This window comes from Artibeus jamaicensis, unplaced genomic scaffold, assembly GCF_021234435.1.
Source record: "Artibeus jamaicensis isolate MK-2021 breed Jamaican fruit bat unplaced genomic scaffold, CSHL_Jam_final contig_391, whole genome shotgun sequence".
NCBI classification, from domain to species: Eukaryota; Metazoa; Chordata; class Mammalia; order Chiroptera; family Phyllostomidae; genus Artibeus; species Artibeus jamaicensis.
The window spans coordinates 5,191,814-5,218,960 of NW_026521814.1; the positions used below are offsets into that span (position 1 = coordinate 5,191,814).

Sequence of the window (27,147 nt, forward strand, 5' to 3'; positions counted from 1 at the left end):
ATATATAAAATTTGAAGATTAAATATAAAAATTCACAAAAAAACAAATAAATGCTGCCAGCATCTTTCTTAGGTGTGCATATTCCACTTGGAGATCACAGATGATGTGTCTACATGTCACTCATAACCTCTGGGACGGGCTCAGCTCGGGTCTCACACCCACCCTCAAGCCTCCCCTGGCGAGCCCTGGCAAACATGCCCCCATCCAGTCCTTCCTTCACGTTGTAAAAATACTGTCAGCACAATGAGTACACTAGATTTTAAAATGAGCCTTCTTTAACACCAAATTAATTGTAACATCTTCTGTATAACATTTTCCTAGGTGTTACAAATTAACTGCATAATTTAGTGCAAGTGAAGAAAAGTCTTATTCATATGAAACAATTATAAGACTGATTTTTCTTGGGGTGAAAAAGAGCATATAAAAATTCTGTCATATCCTCTGCTAGTTTTACAAGAGAAAATTATATATTTTGGATAACTCATTTAGAAGTGTAACAGATGTTCTATTTTGAAAGAAAATCAGAAGCAAAGTTTTTACCTATGGAACTTGTAAGCTTCTGGAAGATTTTATATACTGGAAATGTCTGTGTTTCATAGAAGAAGTTCCCAAATGATGCAAAATATATGACAGATGCCTTTCTGGGGGAAAAATCCTTTCTTTTTCAAGAATCATCCGATACATTCCAAAATCAAGCAAGAGGGAGCCTTTGGTTTGAAGGAACAAAGCATAACATTGGGTATTAACAACCAGACAAAGCTGAGTCTGAGTTCCAGCTCTATTATTTGTGGCTGTGGATGATGCACAAGTGTGCTTTGCTTCTCTAAGTCTTGGTTTCTTCATCTAAGAACTGTACACCCTCATTATGTTATTTGTCTGCATTACAATAGATAATGCATATAAAACCATCTACTTTATACCAGTACTTTATAATATAAAGTGCTGAACTGAAAAACAAATAAATATTGAATCTCGAAATGCTAAGAATCAATCCCATGTTTGTGTGAGATAACTAGTTACAGTCAGGTAGGATTGTGTGAAAAGGTGTTTTCCCATGGAGAAGTGTGCTATATTCCTACAGGGATCCAATCCATTACATTGGCTTCAGTAGCATCATATTCCAGCCAAGCAGCCTAAATGAGCACAAATAGCTAATTGAAAAATTATTAACCACATCACATTACTTTTAATAAATAAAGCATCATGGAAACCCTATTTTGATATATTTTTAAATTTATGTATCTTTTTAGTATCTATTATTTTTCTTTTATTCATATTTAATTACTGTTATCCCCATTTCCCCCCCATTACTATTTCATTTGAATCTGACAGCATTGCACTGCTGAAAAGATACCATGAACCACCACCTAGGAGTTAACACAAACGTGAAACATGAGAAACCACAAGGTAAAGCCTTTTGGTGAGAAAGCATCTGGTCATATTAAGGATTTGCATTTTTTTTACATTGGTTTTGAAAGGGGTCCTCCTAGTCACCTGTCATACAAATTGTCCAATCTTTTGAAAGCACTGGACTTGATCAAAAGAAACCAGAGGAGGAATTATAAGAAGACATACTTGAGCTGTATAAACCATTGTCATGCTAGCCATCCTTCAATGTGTGTTAGATCTTGTGTAAAGGAAAAGAAAACTTCCTGGTGCTTGGATTATTTTCTCCACTGCCTTTCATGTGTGTTTTATGGGAAACCACTTAAATCCTTTGTGCAAACAGAAAAGAATAATCACCATAACAAACCAAGATGGAAATTTCCACCACTGATGTCACAGCTGTGCTTTCAGATGAGCAAATCCAAAATATGTGAGAGGAGAAAGTCACTAAACATAAAATTCCCAGCCTCTGATGTTAAGCAGGAGTGCAAATCAAAAAGCAGTTGAGTCATGACCTTTGTTATCTTGGCAAGCATCTTTTTCTCAAGGCTCCGACAGGGAGCTTTGACCAGCGTTCAGACCTCATAACACTGATAAATTAGATTCAAGCTGATTGTACTGCAAGTACACCCCAATCACCCCCGGAAGTTAAATATCACGGCTGCCATGCGCAATGTGCATCAAAGGGCCTAAATAGACTTCAGTTATCATCTGTATGGAGGAAGAATAGCAAGCAAATCCCTGCTCTATCATGCCTGTCTTGATTTACTAGTATCCAAAGTTTGCTCATAAGTCTCTATTCTCAGGCCATCTTTAGGATATTTTACAGCAAAATTGGTACTGACATGTGATGTGCATAGCTTAGAAAACTGGCCTGTGATAAGGGAATTCTAACAAAGCAGTAAAGGCCAGCAGGAGGGAATACAATTTCTGAGAGGAGGTGGAGCTCAGGTGTGCTACAGAAGAATAATGTGCACATATATGTGTAATATGGCTGTTATAAATGTGTGTGTGCATGTATAAATATATAACAGCTATATTAAAGCACTCTGTATTATGTTAGAAGTAAAGTTTTTCAGCAAGACTGTGTTATTATCATTTCCACTCATGGAGACTTACATGTGTCATTTGATACTGGTAGGGAGGGGGCAGAGGCAGGGTTTAAACTCAATTGTCTGTTTGGAAAACTTTCACCGGGAGAGGTCAGCTTGCTCTTGAAAAAGCAGCGGGTGGAAAGTAGGGAAATGGGGATTACTGACTGACATAAAGACATGTCACAAGCAAACATAAAAGAAATAGATGTTTCAAATCAATAAAGGAATAAAAAAGGCATTTTGCCAGAAGGTCTTGTTGAAAGTGAAGGCATTCTTTGTTTTTCTTCTTTCTGAGCTCCCAGAGCCCTATTTTCATGATTAAGAATGAGGGTGATAGTCTTGGCTGTGGGTTCCCCTCCTATAACCTCCTCCCAAAACAAAACTAACAGCATTTAGCCTGTATCTTTTCATCCCCATCCCAAACAAACATCTTTCTAATTGTAGAAGTTATAACCTGTTATTTTAAAAAAGACTGCTTAAACATAGGCATTATAAATTACTGAAAGGCAATTGGATCTAGCATCCTCCCTGAATCTCAGGTGTGACCTGTACGTAAATCAGCCACCATGGAATGCATGATGAAGTTCCAAGTCATTAGGTCTGCTAACTGGGACCGATAGGCTGAGGAGGCTTTGTCATCCACCTGGAAACCACCAAGATGGAGGAGAATTTCTGTACTGAAATATCGGTAAGGAGTGTCTCACACTCTTGCTCTGAGCCTCCTGCTTAACCCGTGCTGCTGTGGGAGGTGACTCATCTGGCCACTTGTAAACGAAGAAGGAAAGAAGGGTCAGTGAGGCCCTAACACTTGCCTCCTCTTTCCTGCCTTAGTCACTTTCTCAAATGCCATGGGCTTGCGCAAGGGATAGGATAATGGAACAAATCATTACGAAAATCTGCTCATTATTTAAGTCTAACTTGAATTCTAAAAATCTAATACCAAAGACCATGAACTTTTTGCCATAAACATTTTTCTTTTTCTTTTCCCCAATGAATCTACCATGACTTAGCATTTTTCATAGATTGTTTTAGTCTTGCCTCAAAAATGCTGAACACCTTTGATTTATCTAAGAAAATGAGGATGTACTGAAGTTCTTAGTATCTTAAAACAATTCAGTATTGTACAATACAAACCATATTAAAGATGTTAAAGTATGCACTGCTTAAGCCATATCGAGGACAGAGAGATGAGCCTCTAGGGACATTTCTTCTAACAAATGGGAGGTGCTCTGCCCAAGCTGGAAAAAAACATATCACCTGTTTGTGAAAGATACAGTTCAGCCGCTACCTTGACAACAAAACCCGGAGCACATTAGAGACCTAAGGCACTGCAGAGATACCTGCTATTGTTTAACATGAAAATGAATTGGTAACTTACTAAACATGAGGCAGGTGCAGAAAAACTGATCATTGTTCTTTCTAGAGTGTGGATTCAGATGGGAATGGAGCTCATTGTAAAGGGCATATAATATGATATCTAATAGTAGGTAGAAAAGCCAGGAAAGAGAAAAATTCAGAAAGAAATAAAAATATAGAAAAACAAACATCTGCACAGTAGTTTTGGAACAAGCATGCAAATCATTTGAGCCTCGGACTGAACAGAATTCAGTTTGCTTGAAGATACATAGTTTACATATATTTTGTATTTCAAATAAAACATAAAATGAGGAATTGTGACTGGGACTGAATCACCTATGTGTGTGCCACATTTTTCTACCTCATTGTTGATACCTGCCTGATCTGCATTTTTAAATGTTTTCATGTTCTGTGGTGATCTAAAATAAGCATGGTATTTAGAGAACATGAACAAGAAGTATTAGTATTGCAAGTCAGTTTCAAATCTTCGGGCACTGGTCCAGCAATCTCTCCCTTCATCTGTCTAGCCACTGCCTTCTCCCCCTTCTTATTCTCCTCTGGGATCCGATATTTTTTTAGTATTTTGTTGTTTTCATTTCTACTTAACTCCTGGATCAAAACATAAAATATTTTATTCATGTCAACTAAGAATACAGATTAAAATAATTTCACAACATCATCCCAGAAGGTTCATGACTCACTGCTCTTAGAAAGACTTGACACCAGGGGGTGTTTTTTCATGCAAGCAGTCACACTGGGAGATCAGCATGCCTAGTGAGTGAGGTTCCTCCTGCAAAAATTGTTGGCTTTTTCAGGCTTAGTAAAGTGCTATTTAAGTGGACTCCTGGCTGAGGCGAAAAGCCTTGAGTTCTGTGCTATTTAGAATGCTTCTCAACTAAGTATTTCATAATTAACCAATTAATGCACAAAACACACCTTGTGGCACCGTTAGCACTATTCCATCCTTGTTCCTAAGTTCCATAAACACATTAGGCTTTATGTGACGTAATGAATAAATGACAACACTGGAAACGAATCCCGGAATCAGTGTCTGAAGGACCTGAATTGCCTGCTAGACTATCCACCCCTAACTCCAGCCTTCCAAAGCATTAGGAATTCATGCTCCAGAATTTAAGGGGACTGGTAGACTCCAATGTAGAGCTTATACAATGGGGTCTCGAGAAGACAGAGAAGACTATTTGAGACTATCATTGGGTAGGGTTGCCAGATAAAGTACATGTTACCCAGATGAATCTGAGTTTCAGATAAACCAAGGACTGACATGGAATTGGCAACTTCTCATGAGCTTATTCCAGAAGGACGAAGCCTTCTTCCTACAGCAAGATGGCTGGGTACTCAGATTAGGTGCGTATTCAAGGAGAACACGTGGGAGTGACACTGCCCACTTCCAGGCTGAAAACCTGTGATTCTCAGAGAGCCTGCCACACAACAATTAACTCGTGAGCCACTGAAAGCTAACTAATATATCACCTTTGCACACATGCAATTTTTTGTTATCATATAGATCGTTTCCTACAAACTAAGGATGGAAAAACTTTCCAAGGTAAAATTGTGGAAAACAACTATTTTCCAGAATAGATATGTCCTTCAGGTTCAGCAAACTCACATCTAATTTTTCATTTACTCTTTTTTAAAAGATTTTATAATTTTTATTTTTAGAGAGAGGGGAAGGAAGGGAGAAAGAGAGGGAGAGAATCATCAATGTGTGGTTGCTTCTCCCATGCCTCCCACTGGGGACCCAGCCCGCAAACCAGGCACGTGCCCTGACTGGGAATCGGACAGTGACCCTTTGGTTTGCAGGCAGGCACTCGATCCACTGAGCCACACCAGCCAGGGCTAATTTTTCATCTACTCTTGTATTACCCTGATCACTTAAATGAAACTACTAATTAGTAGCCAGTGCTAGAAATGACACATACCATCCACTAACTGGGGACTCAGTATAGTTAACAAGTTATATGAGTATTGCACTTGACCACAAAGATTATCAGACAGGCAAGTGAAAATGTCCCTCCAGACACTTCCTATTCATCCTTGCCTGGGCCCATGCCACCTGCTCTTTATATTTAACATGTCCCACTTGGGATCCTGAAACTAGGCACCCCTACATGTGCCTCAGGGGCAGAAAACCCAGTAGAAACAGAGCTCCCTCCCTTCACCTCTGCTGACCCTGAGGGTTTAGAGATTTAAGGATGTGGAAAGAAATTCTGCTTTGGGGAACAGGATGAGAGTGTTATAGAGGTGTGCTCAGGAATTCAATAATGAAATATTTCAAATAACAATTACTTTCTAGCATTTCTTTAATTACGCTTCTCATTACCCTGGACACATCAAATTGAGCTCTAAGAAACTTGTGTATAAAATAAGGAGGTAGACTCTAATTTTTGAGGGGACTTTCAACTTAGCCATCTATGATTCCATGATTGTAAACACATTTGTGGTCAGTCGTCTTGCAGTTGCCTCCTGAAGGTAACCAGGGAAAAAGTGAACAGTTACTCATGGCTATTAACGTATGATGGGCAGCATGTTATTAACCAAAAGATGGTTAACAGTGGGAAACAAGTTTCTAGAACTATAGTCAAGGTGAGTGCTATTGCTTGACATTTCTTTATGACTAGATTTTCTTTAAACATCATTTTAATTTTAAAAAGCTTATTTAGAAAGCTAAAAGAAACTTTCATGAACACATATTTTTTTCTAATTAGATATTTACGATATGCTTACCTAAGTGAAAATAATCTAATTTGAAGACAAAAAAAGGCTTCTATTGAAAGTTAAAAAAATAACTTGCCATATAAAATGCCTAAAACATGAAGAACAATAATACAAAACAAAAAAAATGTATATGGGAGGGTGAGCAAGCCAGAAATATTTTCTTTACTATGTTTTTATTTACCACACAATTACTTTAGAGTGCAAACACACACACACACACACACACACAAATCCTTCTGAACTGCATAAATCTCATCATAAAAAAATTTCTTTCTATGACCGAGCTGAGGAATTTAGAGATGATACACATCAAAGGTAAAAACATGTTTCATTTTCAGGCAGGAGACATTGGTCACATGATGATATTCTATTGTGATATCTTCATGGCTTCCTTGCCAAAGGACTGATGTATATTTAATCAATTTACCTAATGGATGTGAGTTCTTAAGTAATAGTTACCCATTAGGAAAGCTCTTGCTCTGGGTTCAGCTGAGCACTCGGATCACATTTCCTGACTCCGTGGTTTCAGATGCAAAGTTAGTGAAGAAGGCGCTCGCTGACCCATCTATCTTTGCTAGGGACAGGTGACTACAACATGACTGTTGAAGTCATTAGGCTGGGGGGCTGGGTAGAAAAATCACACGGATTTAGGGTGTCTACTCCTTTTGGATCTGGTGCGCATATGATTCATTTTAATTACCAGAAGACAATTTTTTAATCTTTTTAAGAGTATTTTTCCATTTTCACCAATACTGATGCACACCAAAACTACAAATACTTCATTTGAAACATGTATCTGATTAAGGACAAATCACTAAATGTCTGGATATCTAACAAGCTGATAAATTTCAAGATTGTTTTGGAAACACAGGCACAGATACTGTCTGGTATTGAACTAATCATAACATAATTTTTGCCTTTAAACAATGCAGTTTATTTAATAGTTTGTAGGTAAAAAAACAAGGTCAAGTTACAGAGGAAACATTTTATTAACATTAAATCCAAGATACAATCCTTTGCAGAAAGTACAGCAAATTTTATGTTTTATGCTTTATACATGTTTCATTGGTAGAAAATTTGGAAATTGTGGAAAAGTATAAAGCATAAAATACAATTAACCTATTCAGAAAACACTACTGATGTCTTGAGCCATTTACTTTTTCTTTCTATGAATATACATAAAGCAAAACACTTTCCAAAAAGGCTGTACTAATTTATGTCCCCTCCAGCAATGTAGAGCATGCATTTTCCACACCAAAACAACTCTAATTAGATTTTAAATGCCTCCCAAATTGATGGGGAAAAGTTTCCTCTTAAATGTACAATACGTGGAACATTTCTGTTTCTTATTTGATAAATCTGCTTATTCTCTTGGGCCTTTTGCTAATCAGGTACTCATCATTTTCCTTCTTTGATAAGGAGTCTTTTTATACTAAGGGTATGGATCCCTTTTCACAAAAGTTTCCATTTGTTTATTTAGTTGTCAGTTTGCCATCTTTCCATTTTTACCTTTGGTAAAACTGGTTTTTAAAAATAAAAAAGAAACACACAATTCCTGAGTAAGAGAACTAGGCAGCTATTTTATAATTAAAATGTCCACACTTTTGTGCATATATATATATATTTTTTTTCCTTAAGACTTTTCACTGTCTGCTATTCTCTATTTCAGTGTCTTTGGTTATATTTTGCTCGCTTGTTTGTTTTGTTGTTTAGCTTCCCATTAAAGGTGAGATCACGGTGGACAGTGACCAGAGGGGAGGGGGGAATTTCAGGGGAAAAGGAGAAGGATTTACAGGAACTAGTATAAAGGACACATGGACAACAACTAAGGGGGGTGGAAATGGGAGGGAACTGGGAAGCACTGGGAGGTGGGCTGGGATGGGATTAAAACACAGAAAACTGTTCTTGAACAACAATTAAATAAATTTTTAAAAAAAAGAAAAAAAAACAGGAAATGTAAGATATATTTCAAATAAAAAGTGGAAGAATTAGGACAGAAAAAAAGAGCAGACTTTTATTTTCAAGATATATTTCTCAGAGTCACAGACCTGGAAATGAGATATTCAGCACAGTTCCTGGAGTCTTGTCTGATGCTGAGAGCGTTTGCCCATTTTACCTCAAATGCAACGGTCCAACTGAAACTTTGCCTCTGCTAATTTTCTCAGTGTTTAGGTCATGCACCTCCTTGGATCTTCAGTACAGCCATTTTTTTTGCATTGCAAATTCTGAATAATGCACTTTCTTTAATTCTCAATAAGGCTAATAATAATATACTATAGTTTTATACACATTATGATTTGCAAAACATGTCACCATCATTCATCATTCCTTCACATTCATTATTCAATTCATTCCAGATGTATTTTGAGGACCCTTTACTTGATTATCACCTAAGCTTCAGAGATGTTAGCAATTCCAAGAACAGGACACTTGTAAGTTAAATAACAGGGCCAAAGCTGGATGTTTATGACTCTTGTTTCTTTATTTTCCTAAGAGATATTTTTAATATTTATTTTTAAAGAATAAATATAGCCACAAAACTCAAAAGTATGTATAATGAAAATTATTTCTGCCTCTCTCCCTTGTTTCTGAGCCACCTGAATCCCTATCCTGGACGTGACTACTGGTACTACTCCTCTGGGTACTCATCCACATGTTTTCATAAACGCATGCAAACCATTAATTTTTTTCTTTGCATGAATAAAACCATATATACACACTGCTTTACATTTTTGCACTTGTCACTTAAACATAAACCTGGAAATATTTCCTCATGAGTATGTGCAGAATCACCATTTATTTTACAACAGCTTCATAATTCCTATTAAACACATGTACCAAAATTGTTTAGCTATTCTCCCACTGTAATACATTTAAGCTGTTTCTCAAAGATATAATAATTATCTTCCATAGCTTTATCTATACATATAATGATTATCTATACATAGCTTTACAGTATGAAATTATATATGTGAGAGAAATGCCCGAGTCTGAAGTTTGCTGGGTCATAATTGCATCTGCATTTTTATTTGATATATTTTATTTTTTTTAATTGTCATTCAAATTGTCTCCATTTTTCTTCTACCACTTTCTCCCACCCTACCCACCCCAATCTCCCACCCTCAATGCTACCCACCTTTGGCTTTGTGTATGGGTTCTTTATACATGTTCCTTGACAGCCCTTCCCCTTCTTTCCCCTGTTATTCCCCTCCCCCTTCCTCTGGTTACTATCAGTTTGTTCTTTATTTCAGTGTCTGTGGTTCTATTTTGCTTGCTTGTTTGTTTTGTTGATTAGGTTCTGCCTATAGGTGAGATCATATGGCATTTGTCTTTCACCACCTGGCTTATTTCACTTAGCATAATGCTCTCCAATTCGATTCACACTGTCACAAAAGGTAGGAGCTCCTTTTTTTCTACTGCATAAGATTCTATTGTGTAAATGTACCACAGTTTTTTGATCCACTCACTTACTGATGGGCATTTAGAGTGCCTCCAGAACTTCACTTAGCTACTGTAAATGGCTCTGCTATGAACACTGAGGTGCATAGGTTCTTTTGAATTGGTGTTTCAGGATTCTTAGGATATAATCCCAGCAAAAGAATTGCAGGATCAAAAGGCAGTTTTATTTTTAGTTTTCTGAGGAAATTTCCTACTGTTTTCCACAGTGATTGCCCCAGTCTGCATTCCCACCAAGGGTGCACTAGGGTTCCTTTTTCTCCACAACCTTGCCAGCACTTATTATTTGTTGATTTGGTTATGATGGCCATTCTGACCTGTGTGAAGTGGTATCTCATTGTGTTTTTAATTTGCATCTCTCTGATGGCTAGTGATGCCGAGCATCTTTTCATAAGTCTCTGGAATCTCTGTATGTCCTCTTTAGAGAAGTGTCTGTTCAGGTCCTTTGCCCATTTTTTAATTGGATTGTTTGTCTTCCTGGAGAACGGTCATGGGAGTTCTTTATATATTTGGGAGACAAATCCCTTGTCTAAGGAAAAATTGGCAAATGTATTTTCTCATACAGTTGGTTCCCTTTTCATTTTGCTGATGTTTTCTTTTTTGGTTTACAGGTGGGTGCTCAATCCACTGAGCCACACTGGCTAGGGAGCTGATGTTTTCTTCAGCCATATAGAAGCTTTTTAATTTGATGAAGTATACCATTTGTCTATTCTTTCCTTCATGTCCCTTGTTCTAGGGGACATATAAGTGAAAATATTGCTGCATGGAATATTTAACATTTTCCTGCCTATGTCCTCCTCTAGGGCTTTAATGGTATCATGACTTACATTTAAGTCTTTTACCCAACTTGAGTTTATTTTTGTTCATGGTGTAAGTTGATGGTTGAGTTTTATTTATTTATTTTGCATGTAGCTGTCCAGATCTCCCAACACCATTTATTGAAGAGGCTATTTTTACTATATTTTATGCTTCTGCCCCCTTTGTTAAATATTTTTTTAAAGATTTTATTTATTTATCTTTTACAGGGAAAGGGAAGGAGAGAGGGAGAGAAACATCAATGTATGGTTGCTTTTCGTGCGTCCCCTGCTGGGAATTGGCCTGCAGGGAACTGGCCTGCAACCCAGGCATGTGCCCTGACTGGGAATCGAACCGCGATTGTCTGGTTCGCAGGCCCGTGCTCAATCCACTGAGCTACACCAGCCAGGGCCCCTTTGTTAAATATTAATTGACCGTAGAGACTTTGGTTTATTTCTGGGCTCTCTGTTCTGTTCCATTGTTCTGTGTGTCTGTTCTTATACTAGTACCAGACTGTTTTGATTACTGTGGCCTTGTAATACAGTTTGATACCAGGTATTGTGGTCCCTCCTACTTTGTTCTTCTTAAAAATTTTGCAGCTATTTAGATCATTTATGGTTCCATATAAATTTTTTGAAATGTTTGTTCTATATTTGTAAAACATTTCATTTGTGTTTTAATAGGGATTGAGTGGAATCTATAAATTGCTTTTGGGTAACACGGGCCTTTTGGTGATGTTAATTCTTTCAATCCATGAACATATATACCTTTCCATTTACTTGTTTCTTCCTTAATTTCTTTCTTCAGTGTTGTGTAGTTTTCTGAGTATAGGTCTTTTACCTGTTTTGTTAGGTTTATTCCTAGGTACTTTATTTTACTTGTTGCTATAGCAAATGGGATTTTTTCCTGATTTCTGTTTCTGATATTGTGGGTATACAAAAATGCCTTCAATTTCTGAATATTGACTTTGTATCCTACAGTTTTGCCAATTTTACTTATTAGGTAAAGTAGGTTTTTGGTGGATCTTAGGGTTTTCTATGCACACCTTCATGTCATCTGCAAAGAATGACGGATTCACTTCCTTCTTTCCAATTTGGATGCCTTTTATTTCTTTTTCTTGTCTGATCATTGTGCCCAGGACTCCAATACTATGTTGAGTATTGAAAATAATATTGCCAAATTTCCTTTTGTGGAGGTTCTACCAATTCACACTCCAACAAACATGTCAGAAATTTTTTCCATATGTCTTTTCAACACAGTGTTTTACAATTTTTTTCAGCTTTGCCAGTTTCAGAAGAGGGAATTGACAGCTTTTCATTTTCATTTTCTTTTATGAGTGAGGTTAACTATATTTTCAAATCTTAGAAATCATTTGTGAAAAACCTTTGTTCATTTTTATAATAGGCTTAGGTCTTTCTTATTAATATAGAAACTTTTTTATTTAGTTATTTTTCAAGTACAGTTTTCTGTCTATTTCTCCCATCCCAGCCCACTCTGCCCTGTGCTCCCCACCTCCCTCCCATTTCCACCCCCTTAGTTATTGTCCCTGTGTCCTTTATACTTGTTCCTCTAAGTCCCTCCCATTTTCCCCTTAAATTTCCTCCCCTCTCCCCTCTGTATAGGAACTTTTAATATAATAATGACATTAGTCCTTTTCTGTGGCATAAGATGCCTATATTTTTACTGTGTTGCTTTTTATTTCCTTTGGTTTTATGATAATTTTGCACTTTAAAGCATTTATTTTTTTATTACTTGAATTCACCAACCTTACTCTAATGGCTATGGTGTTTTATATCACCTTAGAAAAAATTTCTACTTCAAGATATGAAAAACTCTATATGCTTCATTATAGTATCATTTCTTCTTATTTGCAGTTTGTATATTTTGTTTTAAATGTATTCATCTGAAATGTGTATTGGATTAGATTGTGAGGTAGCAATATGAATTTGTCTTTATCCACATGACTATTCACTTGTCCCAATGATATCTATTAACTAGTATCTCTTCCCACCTATTTGGAATACCACCTTTATAATTCTCACGTGCACTTATGTCTACTTCTGGACACTATATTTTCTTCCACTATGCTATGTATTGTACCAATAGCATATCATTTTAAATACTCCAGTTAAAAATGATTTATTATCTTATCTAGTTAATCCTATCAGATATTACTTTTTCTTGTGTATATTGCCCTAGCTAACTAAACCCAGGTATGTAATTTCAAATGGGAAAAATTCTTCTTAAATTTCCATTGGGATTGCAGTAAATTTATAACTTAAAAAGAACTGTCACCTTTATATGGCTCCTTTTCTTAATACTTTTTCTTTAGATCACAGAAACAAAGAAAAATGGGCTGAGCTAGTTACCTGCTTCAGAACTCTAATGTTAAGTGTATCATCTATAAGTTAAATATAATATCAATAAGTAATCAATTATTTTAATTAAGTACTTTCCTGATTGTTGAAATATTAACTTTTCATCTTTTATACCTAGTACCATCTTAATCATATTAATAAATCCTTTAAATGATTATTATTTCTTAGAGATATATAATATGGTTGGTGATAAACACTAATCTAATTTCTCCAAAAGAGTAATTTAATATTCTATATTCTAAAATCACTCAAAGAGTTTTATAACATTTTACGGTATTTGAATAATTGGTATGCAAAAAAATAATAAATCCTAAGGTTGTATTTTATAACTTTACATTAGGAATGGCAGATGAATAGTTAGTGATTTATTTCTGGATTATCTGATAATAAAAAATATCAAAACATTGTTGTCTAAGTCTTTCATAACACCCTCAATGATTACCTATATTACACTTTTAAAAACAAGTGTCGCTATACATGGCTTTATAAAATATAGAACTCCAATTTACAAAAAAATAATAAAGTTCAAAATCTCAAGAAGTGTATTACTTTGGGGAAAAGTAAGGTTATTGTCAATGATTGTTGGCATATTTGAATATTTTAATAGAAAAATTCATGAATTCTTATGTGTACATGATATATGAGAGAAAAAAGAAGAATATTTTTTACTTCACATTAATTTTCTATTGTCAGAATTAACCCTTACCATAGAGCACAAACTCATCACAGACTTTAAGATAACTTCTAGAGTGACTAAAGTATGGACTAAAGAGAAAGGAGATTTCTTAACTTGTTTTGTTAAAATAAATTAAAAAATTTAAATAGTAGAAGATTTACTAAACATGTAATGACACAAGGTAGTCTTTCTTTTTCATTCATGCACTCATTTGCTCACACACCACAGTATTTTTTAGTACCCATGCCATGCAAAACATTGTGCTAGAGTCAGAGGGGATCACCCTGGTAGCAGGTAGAATTCTTGCTACATTAATCACATCATCTAATTCCTAGAATCAGAATATAAAGAGTTTTTTAACCTTTTAATTAGTTAGCAAGGAATCAGAATTCTTATGCTATAAAGGGTATGACAAAACACAAATATTTTTAATAACAAGATTGGTCAAAAGGATGAATGACCTCCATCAGACACTAGGAAAATATGAATATATAATATTCTTTATACATCAGGAATCCCCTTAGGTTGCTAATATACTCTTCGAACAATTGAAGAATGTTAATCCTGGCATACAAAAAATGAGATATGGTTATTGAAGGGGAAGGTAAATACTCATTTGAGACATTTGATCTAAAAACCAGACCTCCGGGAGTGATGCAAGAGGGGAAGTTGGAAACTGTTAGACTCTGTAATGTCTACAGTAATAGAAAAAATCCTAAGAGATAAGATTATAATAAGAAAACATTGGCTGTATCCAGAGACACATGAAAAGATGCTCAATATCGCTAGCTATCAGAGAGATGCAAATTAAAACCACAATGAGATACCACTTTACACAGGTTAGAATGGCCATCATAAACAAAGCAACAAACAACCAGTGTTGAAGAGGTTGTGGAGAAGAGGGGACCTTAATCCATTGTTGGTGGGATTGCAGACTGGTACAACCACTATGGAAAACAGTATGGAATTTTCTCAGAAAACTAAAAATGGACCTGCCTTTTGGCCCAGCAATCCCACTGCTGGGGTTATATCCTAAGAACCCTAAAACACCAATCTGAAAGAACCTACGCACCCCAATGTTCATAGCAGCACAATTTACAATAGCCAAGAGCTGGAAGCAATCTAGGTGCCTGTCAGTAAAAATATACACAATGGAATTCTACGCAGCAGAAAGAAAGAAGGAGCTCTTACTCTTTGCAACAGCATGGATGGAACTGGAAAGCATTATGCTGAGTTAAATAAACCAGGCGGTGAAAGACAAATACCATATGATCTCATCTTTAACAGGAAGCTAGCAACAAAACAAACAAGCAAACAAAATAAAAACAAAGACACTGAAATAGAGAACAGGGGGACAGTGACCAGAGGGGAGAGGGGAGGGAATTTCAGGGGAAAAAGGGGAAGGATTTACAGGAACTAGTATAAAGGACACATGAACAACTAAGGGGGGTAGAAATGGGAGGGAGGTGGGGAACATGGGGGGGGTGGGATGGGAGTAAAAGAGAGAAAAACTGTACTTGAACAATAATTAAATAAAAAAAATTTTAAAGACAAAAAAAAGAGAAAACATTGGGAAAAAATGGTAGGACCTTGGATTTAACAATGAGTTCTTAGATATGGCTCCAAAGCACAGGCCAAGAGCAAATAGATAAATTGTATTTTATCAAAGTTACAAACTTCTGTGACACTATTAGAAAATGAAAAGGCAACTCAGAGAACTCACAAATGATTTGTAAATCATATTTGATAAGGGATTAATATCCACAATATATAAAGGACTCCTGCAACTCAAGAACAACAACAAAAACAAACCTACTAAAGATGCACAAAGGACTGGAATAGACATTTTTTCAAAGAAGATATATGAATGGTCAATAAGCTCATGAACATATATTCAATCTCTCTAATCATTAGGGAAAGATAAATCAAGATGACAACAAGATGATGCTTCATTCCCGATCGGATGGCTAATATAAAAAAGAGAAAAAAATGTAAGTGAGGGTATTGGAAACTGGAATCATTGTGCATTTCTGGTGGGAATACAAAATAGTGTAGCTGCTATAGAAAATGATAGAACAGTTCTTCAAAAAAATTAAACATAGAGTTATTATATGATCCAGCAATTCTAGTTATGGGTATATACCGAAAAGAATTAGAACCAGGGGGATGGGATCCAGTGAAGAAAATAAAGCACACCGTATCCCCTTCAGTTTGTCTCATGCCCACCATTGTTGAACTGGCTCATCATACAGACCTCTAGGCAGACTTATCAACCTTTTCTAAACTAACCAAACGCCCTTATCTTCTATTAATGTCTACCTTGCTCTCTGCATTTCAGCCACACAGATTTCCTTGCTATTCCATAAACACATCAGATATGTCACAGGGCTGCTGCAATTGAAGCTCTTGGTGACTGGAATGATTTTTCTGTTGCATAGCCAGATCCCTTACTTCCTGACCTCCTTTTGGTCTCTGCTCAAATATCACCTCTTAAAAGGCCTTTCTTTGTTGCTTTTAGTTTTATATCCCATATTTGAGTGAAATCATATGGTTCTTGACTTTCTCTATGACTTATTTTGCTGAGCATGATATTCTCAAGATCCATTCCTGTTGTTTAAAAAGGCTGCATTTCATCTCTTCTTACGGCTCAGTAGTGTTCCATTGTGCAGGTGTACCACATCTTCATTATTCAGTCATCTACCTAGGGACACTTTGCTTATTTTTAGGTCTTGGCCACCATGAACAATGCTGAAATGAACATGGGGGAGCATATGTCTTTGCAAATAAGTGTTTTCAAATTTGGGGGGTACCATAGATACAGAAGAGGTGTTGCTGTGTCATAAAGTAACTCTATTCTTAATTTTTTTGAGGAACCTCCAAAACTGAAAGCAGTACATGAACAAAGACAAATAAACAAACAAAAATATATAGACACTGACAACAGTATCATGACAAAAAGACTGTTAACTGTGGGTGATGAGCACACAATGCAAAATACAGGTGACGTATTGTAGAACTGTACATACTAAACCTATATAATTTTATTAAGCAATGTAACACCAATAAGTTTAATAAAAATAAAAATTTAAAAAGGTAAAAAATTAAACAATTTTAACTACTCTTATTAAAAATGCCTCTTTTCCTCAATTCTCCATGTCCTGTTGTATGTTTCTGGACAACATACATTACAATACAAGGACAGATAGTAGTAAATGTTTGCTTATTGACTCATTATCTTTCCCCAAACTTACATAAAGTTCCACACTTTGCTCCCTGCTGTATCTACAGTGTCTACAGTAGTGCCTGAGTAGCTTCTCAATAAATATTTGCTGAAGGAAGGGAGTGAATAAAGGAGGAGGGAAGGAAAGAAGAAATTATGGTTAAATTTCATAAAACAGATGGATGCTGAGAACAGTGCTGCTAACAGTCCTGGGAGCTGCCCTGGAGCAACTCAGCATCCCTTTCCCACTGCTCTTGGGGTCTCTGCCAGGTTCTTCCTCCCCACAAACCTCAATGGCATTGATACCACTTGGATTCCAATATCCGACCTACACATTTTGGAAGCCAACCAGTTAGGCCTTAATGATTGATGACCAGGTCAAGACAAATCAGTTGGAAATTTTCAGTTCTCACTTTTTTTTTAAACTATCTGACTGCAGTCCACCTATTAAGCAAATAGTCTTAACAGATAACTCCCAGGAAAGGGCTTGGACTTCAGCCTTTGTAATACTCAACTCAAGTACATGCTAAAATATTTTGGCTCTTTTATGCAAAGAAGACTAAATGTTATCTAGAATTAACGAACCCAAACTGTGGCAGAAAATAAGCAGGAGTGCTGTTCATTCCTAAGTGAGAAATAAGATATATGACTGTTTCATCAGGACCTAGTAATGAAAGCAAGCTAGGTTTGAGAAGCATAAATTACTAACTTTTTGTTGATTTAGCCCCTCTACATTCTTAGAAAGTTTTAGTGAAAAGGAACTATTTTTAACAAGTTGAGCATATATAGTTGGGCAATGATTGATTCCTTTATTCGGCAGCAATGGAGTAAGAATGACTGCATGCAAGACACCATGAAGGGATGTCAACGTGAATGAGCTATCGTCTCTTCCCTCAAAACCTTAATGGTCTAGTACAGCCATTTTTCAACCTTTTTTTGTGTCATGGCACATATAAACCAATTACCAAAATTCTGCAGCACACCAGAAAAATGTACTTTATTCCAAACTGACAAAAAAGGTATAATTTTGATTCATTTCCACTGGACAGCAATTGTTGTGTTGGCTGTCATCATTTTTTTATTTGACAATCAAAGGGAAAGAGGTCAGTGCCTCTGACTCAATAGTCAGGTATCACATGTTTTAAAAATTCTAGTGGCACACAAGTGTGCCGCAGCACACTGACTGCAGATCACTGGTCTAGTAGACAAGCTGTCAATCCATGAACATTAGAACATACTGAGAAATAGCATAGAACTCAGGGTTCCAATTTCTTATGGTCTTTTCATATATATTTTACATAATAGATATTAAAAGAAAATCATTTGTATTAGAAAATTATTGTAAGTATAATGTAAATTAACTTTCAAAACTGTTTAAAACCCTTGAGTAAACTCCTTGAATCATTGATATTAAAGAAATACTTTAATTGACATAAATAGTTGACTTTTTGCCATGATGATTTAGGTTATATTTGAGTGTATCAATCTGTGGTACTAAAAATATTTGTACTCCTCTAATTAAGACTTTCTATACTCTTAATTTCTAGGACATGAACATATTTAAGGTGAATATTTAAACAACCATAGAAATGAAGATCATGTGGAGGATTAGCAACAGGGGAGTGGGAGAAGGAGAAGGGGGGAGAAGGTACAGAAAATAAGTGGCATAGACAGTAGATAGAAAATAGATAGGGGGAGGATAAGAATAGTAGGGGAAATACAGAATCTAAAGAACTTGAGACACGCGTTCATGAACTAAAGGGGGGGAATGATGGGGAAGGGGTGTGCAGGGTGGAGGGGAATGGAGGGGGGAATAGAACAAATGTAATGGCATAATCAATAAAAAAATGTAAAAAAAACACAACCTTTCATCTTTCTCTTTCTTGTTCTTATATTTTAACTACAGAGTTTGCTATATTTAATTACAAATGTAGACTATTTCAGCTCCATTATGGGTAAAAGGCTTTTGTGGAATCCTTGGAAAAATAATCATTAGGTATATCTGTGTGGGATGTGTACAAGTATTGATGTTGTTGGAGTAAGGTTTTCTTTCCTTTAAAAAGAATGCATGTTACTCAGGTCTAGTAATCACTATGAGTCTGTGGGAATGTAACTTGTGAGCATTAGTGTTCTCACTTCAAAGGGTGGTTGTGGGATTTAAAAGAAACAATTGAGGGGCGCCCTGCTAGCTCAGTCAGTAGAGCATGAGACTTTTAAAAGAAACGATTGAGGACAATGGTGAGAAACTGACTGTGGGAGTGAGTGGGGACAGGGCAGGGGAGAGCATTGGGGAAAAGGGCAGGGCGACTGTAACTGAACAACAATAAAAACAAAACAAACAAAAAAAGACTGCCAAAAAAATAGAAAAGCATTTGCAAATCCCTTAATGTATTGCTTGGTGGAAATAATACCACCATAGTGGAAGCTGTTTAATTAATGATCTCATCAGTAATATTAACAAGATGTTATTATCCATAATATTAACAAGATGTACACTGTGTTGTCCGTATTTTCCTTCATGGCAGCACACCTGTTATATATTCATTTTTTGTCTTCCTGATATTTCCCTGGCCCACCTCCTGCAATACATAGTTGAGTAGTCTTTGTAACTGAGGAAGAATCGTGGATTGATAAAGAAAACAAATAAAAATAATTTAATTATTACCCTTAATTTGATTATTGCTTTATAAGATTCTGATTTTTGTAAATGTGTTACCAATGAAACAAAGCAAATGAATGCACATACTGGCAAATATTTCCCTCAAGCTCAGACATCTTATTTGCTGACTTAAAAATTCAGAATTATATTCTTGATGACTGAATTACTACAGTAAGCTGGATTTCATACTAACTGAAAAATTGCGTGATATGCTCTTTTAAGAAAATTTCCTATAAAAGTAGATATTAGTTGTAAGACATACTAATAGACCAACTGGGAAGTCATCTCTACTCTACTGTTCTCCATTGATAAAAATTCTGATAGATCAGGTTCAAAATGCAAAAATAATACATATGGATAGATAAATTCTTGATTTTTAAACACCTCTCCCATTTTTAGATACTTCATATAAACTATTTGTAATAGCCTATAACTGACAACTTTAGCAACAGAGTGTAATAAAAAGTTCAAAATGGAATGGTGCTACATCAGAGATGTATAATCGTCCTTAAAAATAGGGAGGCTGCATTATTAGTGTCCATTGAAATAGGATGAAAAGTAAAAGTAGCAACAATGAAGTCTAAATGCTGTACCATTTGTATTTACCTGAGTTACCAATTGTTTACCTACCATTACTGAAAACTCATTTATCATGTAAGACATTAAAATGGCTTTTTTAGTGTGTATATGTATATTTAATTTAATTTACACAGATACCCTCAGAAATAGACACTATGTATTTCACAATGAAATTAGATTTGAGAGGTTAAAGTACTTGACTAAGACCACTGTACAATATGAATATAAATTTATTCCTCAGTGCTTTTAACACTTTACGAAAATATTTACAAACATTCTGAAATACAGTATGTTCAGAATATGAATTTTCAAAAGAGCTTCTCTGCATAAACATTCTACAAACATTCATCTGTGAAAGTCTGTTGGGTGATCTCACAGGACAGTAAGAACCTCCTTACCCGCTGACCCCTGAGGATCCCTTGTCCTTTCATCCTACCTGAACAACCATGAGCCAGGTTTATCCAGGCTACAAAGAATATATATGTTAAGGGGAGAAAAATCATCACTTAAACTTTGTTATTTTATTCCATGATAAGATCATTTATAAAGATTGTTGCATACTCAGTGGATTGAGCGTGGGCCTGCGAACCAAACAATCGCGGTTTGATTCCCAGTCAGGGCACATGCCCAGGTTGCAGGCTGGTTCCCTGCAGGCCAGTTCCCAGCAAGGGACACACAAAAGGCAACCATACATTGATGTTTCTCTCCCTCTCTCCTTCCCTTCCCCTCTAAAGATAAATAAATAAAATCTTAAAAAAAAAATGGATCTGCCTTTTGACCCAGCAACCCCGTGTCTGGGAATATATTCAAAGGAGCCCCCAAACACTAATTCAAAAGAACATAAGCACCCCTATGTTCATTGCAGCATTATTTACAATCATGATTACATTATATTCTAAGATACACAGTTTATGAGAACTAATATAGTTGAAAGACACTACATATAGTGAAATCACCCCTATTTTTTCTAAATAATCAGACACAGGGAGTCAACTTTGGCATATAGTCCATAGAAAATTTCACTAAAATTCTCTACAGAAATGTCTTTGTGCTTATATTTTAATTCAGCTGTCTAATCTTATTAATCTTCCATAGAGGCTCAATTTTCCAATTTTCCATGTGAATAGTTTGACCTAATACTTGACAAAATTTGTGTTATTGGCATATCCCTCAAATGTTCAGAAGACAAAATGTAAAAGGGAAGGAGAAAGGGAAAGAAAAATAAGCATTCATTTCAGGGCAGAGATGGTAGGTTAATGACATTGTAAATGTACTTAATCCCTCTAAATTTCCAAGTGAACAATCATAGGTGAAGTTAGAGTTTCATCTTATTTTGACAAGTGATTCAGAAAGCTTCATAAAAAATCCAAGAAGACACTTGAAAGAAATTTATGATCCCTAATGGCAGTCTCTCAGGCACTTGACACAACAAAAGGGAGTAATAAAATGAATAGCGTTGAAATGACAATTAAAGCAATGGTATAGTTGAGTAATAATATATGGCATACTTGGCTCTGTTATATCACTTTAAAAATCCAAAAATATTCCACTTCCCATATAAAAAGAGCAATAACAGTATGTTGTTACTAAAAATGCAATAGTTATTTGAAATAGAGAACTCTTTTCTCAGTGAGGTAAAAAGATATCAAATTCAATTCTATATGTAATGTCACCTCAAATTTGTCTGAGGCAGGTTGTTCAAAGACACCATTCAAGGCACTCTGGTCTACTGTTTTTCTTTATTACAATCTGCCACTTTTCCTCACCACCCAACTTTCATTCCTGCAAACTTCGCTCTACCGTTAGCTGCCAAGAGCTGAGTCTTTCCCTGTTGTCCAAGGCCACTTCCTTCCAGCTATACAAGGAATGAGGAGCAAGGTAAATCTTTAATGAGGAAATTTCATTTCATAAGATGGCAAGACACCAAAACTATTCCTTCATATTCCACAAAAAAGGTCTATGCACGTTCTGTGAATGCTCTCCCCTAAATCCTCCGACGAGAATTATTTTTATAAAATTTTAGAACATCCTTTATTATGACCTTGCCATCTTAAGTGGTAATCTGACTTCATATAGATCTGAAAAAGGAAGCTGCATTACCCATGTATCAGAAGAAATTAGCTAATCTAATGACACGTACAAAGAGGGCCATCTTCAGTTAGTATCCAGATGCACTCTCCAAGGCATTACAACAACCACAACTGCCACCTTAGTAACAAATGTAACAAAATCCCTGGTGACAATTCATAAAATAGTTTAGTCCTTCAAAAGAGACACAATTAGCAAGCTCTTTATGCATACAGAAAGAAACCCCAAAACAAAAATGATGTCTTGAACCAATGCTGGTCACCTATTGGCAAGCAAAATCTCCATCCAAATGTTAATAGCAAAACTACCTGTTTGGTTTATGTTTAAGTATAGTCTCAAAAAAAAATAACAAGGGTACTATTGCCACATTCTGTGTGTGTGTGTGTGTGTGTGTGTGTGTGTGTGTGTGTATGATGCTATCATTAACCAGCATGTATTCTGAAGCCTCTGCTCTGGCACCCAATATTAGTGATGAATCTTCATGGATTAGCCCACAGTCTCTCTCTGAGCCTTTGTTTGTGGACAGTTCGGGTTTGTGAGATAGTTTGCCCTTTGAGCCTGGACTGAGCATCAACTTAGGTCACATGAACAGTGGATCTAAGGCCTCACCTGACTTGACCATATTTACATCAGCTGAGCCTGCTCAAGTACTCATATTATTATAAAATAATATTTGAAATTTAGCAATTACCGAGTGACCCTAAATTCTTGGTAAAAGATACAGATTTAAACCTAATACAGTCACTGTTATATATTAGGATTCATTCATACTCAAGTCTCATTGGCTTATGTATTTCAAATTTCCTATGAAATATATTTTAATCCAGTTGTGGTCACCACTTTCCTAAAGATGCATTAAAACCTACTTACCTTTGAACATATTATTACTAAACAACTGCTTAAAGACTGGAATACATCTCTAGATATTTTAACTTTATGTTTTCAAAATCATAGTACAGGGTTGTAAGTGTACCAGATGTTCAACAGAAAAAGAAATCAGCCCTGGCTGGGGTGACTCAGTAGATTGAGTGACCTGTAAACGATGGGGTCACTGGTTTGATTTCCCAGTCAGGGCACATGCCTGGGTTGCTGGCCAGGTCCCCAGTAGGGGGTGCACAAGAGGCAACCACACATTGATGTTTTACTCCCTCTCTTTTTCCCTTCCCTCCTCTCTAAAAAAATTTTTAAAAATAAACTAAATCATAAAATGCATATGTTTACTTGATTGACGTGCTCTGTGATGTGATAAGTCATATCTTTGTACTTTACAATTCATATAAACATCTAGAAACACTCACTCACACACACTACTTCATGCCAGGCACTGTACTAGAAGCTGAATCAACAATGAAGATGTGCTCTATGGAGCATGTAATATATAAACCCACCAAAATACTGTATGTTATATAATGAGCAAAATGAAGGAAATATACAAGATACCAAGACAGAGACTGAGAGATGACCACCTACGTTTGACAAGGTGATCAAGAACGATCAGAGGCCTTTGAGTTGAGGTTCAAAGTTTGCGAAGGAGCTCACCATTCAGAGTGGAAGAAATAGTCCAGGCACTGGGAACAGCACCTGAAAACACCTTAGGAAGTGAAATTTCACTGTGTGTTCCAGGTACTAAAAGACCAGTGTGGCTGGAGCATATAGATGAGGGCAAATGAGGTTTTAGAGAAGGGCCAGATCAGAGAGTGGGGAGTAGGAAGGATCTAACAGGAAAAATTTGCTGTTGACCAGTTTCTGTTTTTCTGCATTATTCACATTTTTCTAGGCAGCCATGAACCAATGAATGTTTTTAAGAAGAGGCATCATTGCTTATTATAAAGAGTTACCTGCAGCAGAAAAAAACTACGGAATTAGAGTAAACTATGAAGACTGTAGCTGGAACCCAGGTAAATTCTGATAATGGTATAACCTAATTTGGTGGCACTACACATACACATAACAGGGTGGAAGAGATATATATCTGAGGAGTATAACTGAAGAGAAGTGCCCCTGAACAATAAGATTCATAGAGCTAAATGTGGCCTGGTTAGGGATGAAACACCATCATGAGGAAGGGAGAACAACTGACACTTGGTGGATAGTGGACGCATTTATTCAAATGGTAGAGGAGAGGGTAGGAATGAATCTGAGAAGAGAGCTTTAGGAAGTTATGAGTATTAGGACATTTAGAATGACCCATTTGCATTAATGAACATTAAGCTCCTTTATGAGGTTAGAAAAATGCCATAGAAATCCTCCCAGCACTTCACACATTTTTCTATACACCTAATAGGAACAGATAATGGGTAAATATTAGTTTTCATTATTCATGCAAAATGTAAGGTTGTATTTTTTGTCTTTGTTACAGAGAAAGTGGGGTGATCATATTTAAAAAGGTGACTAGGACCCGTCTTATTCCATCTCTGAACTGTTGCCTTTTCTTTGTTATCAAAACTCATCTCATCCACAAGTAGCAAAAACACAAGCACTACCTACCACAGGAGGGCTCCCATGATTCTCTCTGGGTCCTAGGAGACGCAAGGAGGCACCAAAATGCTCTTGGCAGAGTGCCAGATCTGACTCATCTTTCCTCTGTAGAAGCATCAGGTACCCAGTGAGCCCTGCCCTGCACCATAAAAATCATGGTGACTGTGTACCTAGCTTCTATAAACATATGTCACTGTTTCTTATGACTGCACAGTAGTTCGCTCCCAGAAGGGGACCTCTAGCAGACAGGTATTTTGAACCCTTACAAACTACAAAAATGACCTTAAGCAAAGCTATTATCATATAGATAATAGCTTTGAGGGCACATTCTCTATTATATTAAATGCCACATTTTGCCTAGCATCTTGTTGTGAATAAACATGCACCATTCTAACAATCATAATAATTCTACATATAGGGATCTGATTAGATTAGCTTTTAAATAATAATTTTTAAATCCCAACAAAGTAAGTTCTATTTTAAAATTTTAAAAGTAATGGAAAAAAGAATTAAAAGATTCCTTAATAAAATGGACTACTTAATACTTGGATTTGGTTTACATATTTATATTCATAGGTTTTGTTTATGTTAAAGCAAAAATGTGAAAGTATATTTTAAAATATCAGAAGAAGGAAAGAAAAATGTCTCCCTCCTGCCCACAGGGAAGGAGGAGAAATAGAAAAGAATATTGTGTTTCTAAAAGGAACTTGGCTTCTCAATACTGACATTCTGCAACTGAAAATCCATCTTTTAAAATCTAATGTTGATTTGGTCTTTATCTTATTGGAGTAAGCTTTTTAGAAACTCCCCTAAGCTTCTTTCCCATAAAAATTGATCCTACCTTCAAAGGAGATATATATTACTGGGAATGCTTCAACTGTAATAAAAAAAAAAAACCCACTAAAATAATCAATGAATTTTTTGCTATAATCTCGAAGTTGGCATTAAATTTTCTGGTTTAGTAACTTTGCCTTGATCTTTTAACTATCTTTAATACAAGTAACAGAAGTATTTTTTTTCTAAAAGTAAATGACAGTTTCAGTTGAAGTTGATCAAAAGTTAAAATGATTCGAATCTTATCTGAATTTCACTACAAAAGTCTTTAATCCGAAAAACAAACTACGTGGAGAAATGGGGCGAAGCTGTCAACTATTTGTGGTCTTGTGCTCCGAAGCGGCGCTTCTTCGCTGTCCCCACAAGTAGTAACAACCAGCTGCTGGTTCTGCACGCCCACATTTGCCAATGGGAAACACACGTTTCTGCCCCTAAAAAAATACCATCTGTCCCTGGCACTGAAAATAAACCTAACATCGACAGATAACAGATAGTAAGTCATCAGGTACAGACAGCTGCCTTTCCCTTCCCATATTTTCAGAACCTGGCAGCAAACTCACAAGGTGAGTAGCTCCGGCCCTGCTGGAGGAAACAGTTGCCACTCCAGCTCCCTGGCCCCCACCCCACCCAGCTTCCCCCCTCTCAGCAGTCCGGGTCGTGTACCGGGGTGGTCAAAGACCAAAGATGCGATTAAGGACACAGGTGGGTGTGGCGGTTGAGGGAGGGACTGGTTGTTTCCCCGTCCGCAGCACCAAAGGAGCCAGAGAAAAGGCACTTACTTGAAACCTTGCCCACCGGTCATGCCCACCCAGCGCTCCGTAGAAGGACGCGGGCTTTGGAGACCCTTCCTTACTCCTGGCCTTTTCCCCGCGTTCTCTCCGCTGCTGCTGCTGCTGCTTCCTCTTTCTTTAGGCTCCTGTTGCTCAGCAGATGCCCGCCACTGCCAGCTTCTGGCACCCAAGCTAGCCTGGCCCCAGCCAGCCACGCCGAGGAATTGGACACCCGACACCCGCGGAAGCGCTGGCGAGGGCTGGCGGGGAAACTGGGCCCCTCCTTCCCGGGCGCGCCCTGGCCCGCTGCAGCCCCGCCCCACCGAGTGCCAAGCAGCTCCTTCTCCATCCACTCCTCGAAACCCGCCCTGACCCCACCCACTGTCCCTCCTCCCCTCCGCTGGTGCTGGCCAGGCAGGGGTGGGACCCAGCTTGGGGCGTGGTGGTGGCGATGCTGCAGCGTCTGCACTGTGTGACAAGTAGAAGATAGAGAGGTCGCGACCTCCCATTTACAGAGACCCTAATGGGGTGGTGTGTGTGAGTGTGTGTGTGTGTGTGCACACGCGAGCACGCGCTCCTGAGAATGTGTGCCTAGCATCCATCCATAACTGTAGCCCTTCCCTTACCTCACCCCCACTCCAT

The 27,147-nt window shown here is 36.9% G+C and overlaps 1 protein-coding gene across 1 annotated transcript in view; it reads right to left on the reverse strand.

Annotated features, from left to right (window-relative positions):
* Window positions 1–26,589, reverse strand: part of SCN9A (sodium voltage-gated channel alpha subunit 9) — a 137,461-nt gene extending 110,872 nt beyond the window's left edge. Inside the window, exon 1 of the mRNA XM_053665234.1 lies at window positions 26,515–26,589. The gene's annotated coding sequence lies outside the window, so the exon portion shown is untranslated. The remainder of the gene's footprint in view (window positions 1–26,514) is intronic.
* Between the last annotated feature and the right edge of the window lie 558 nt (window positions 26,590–27,147).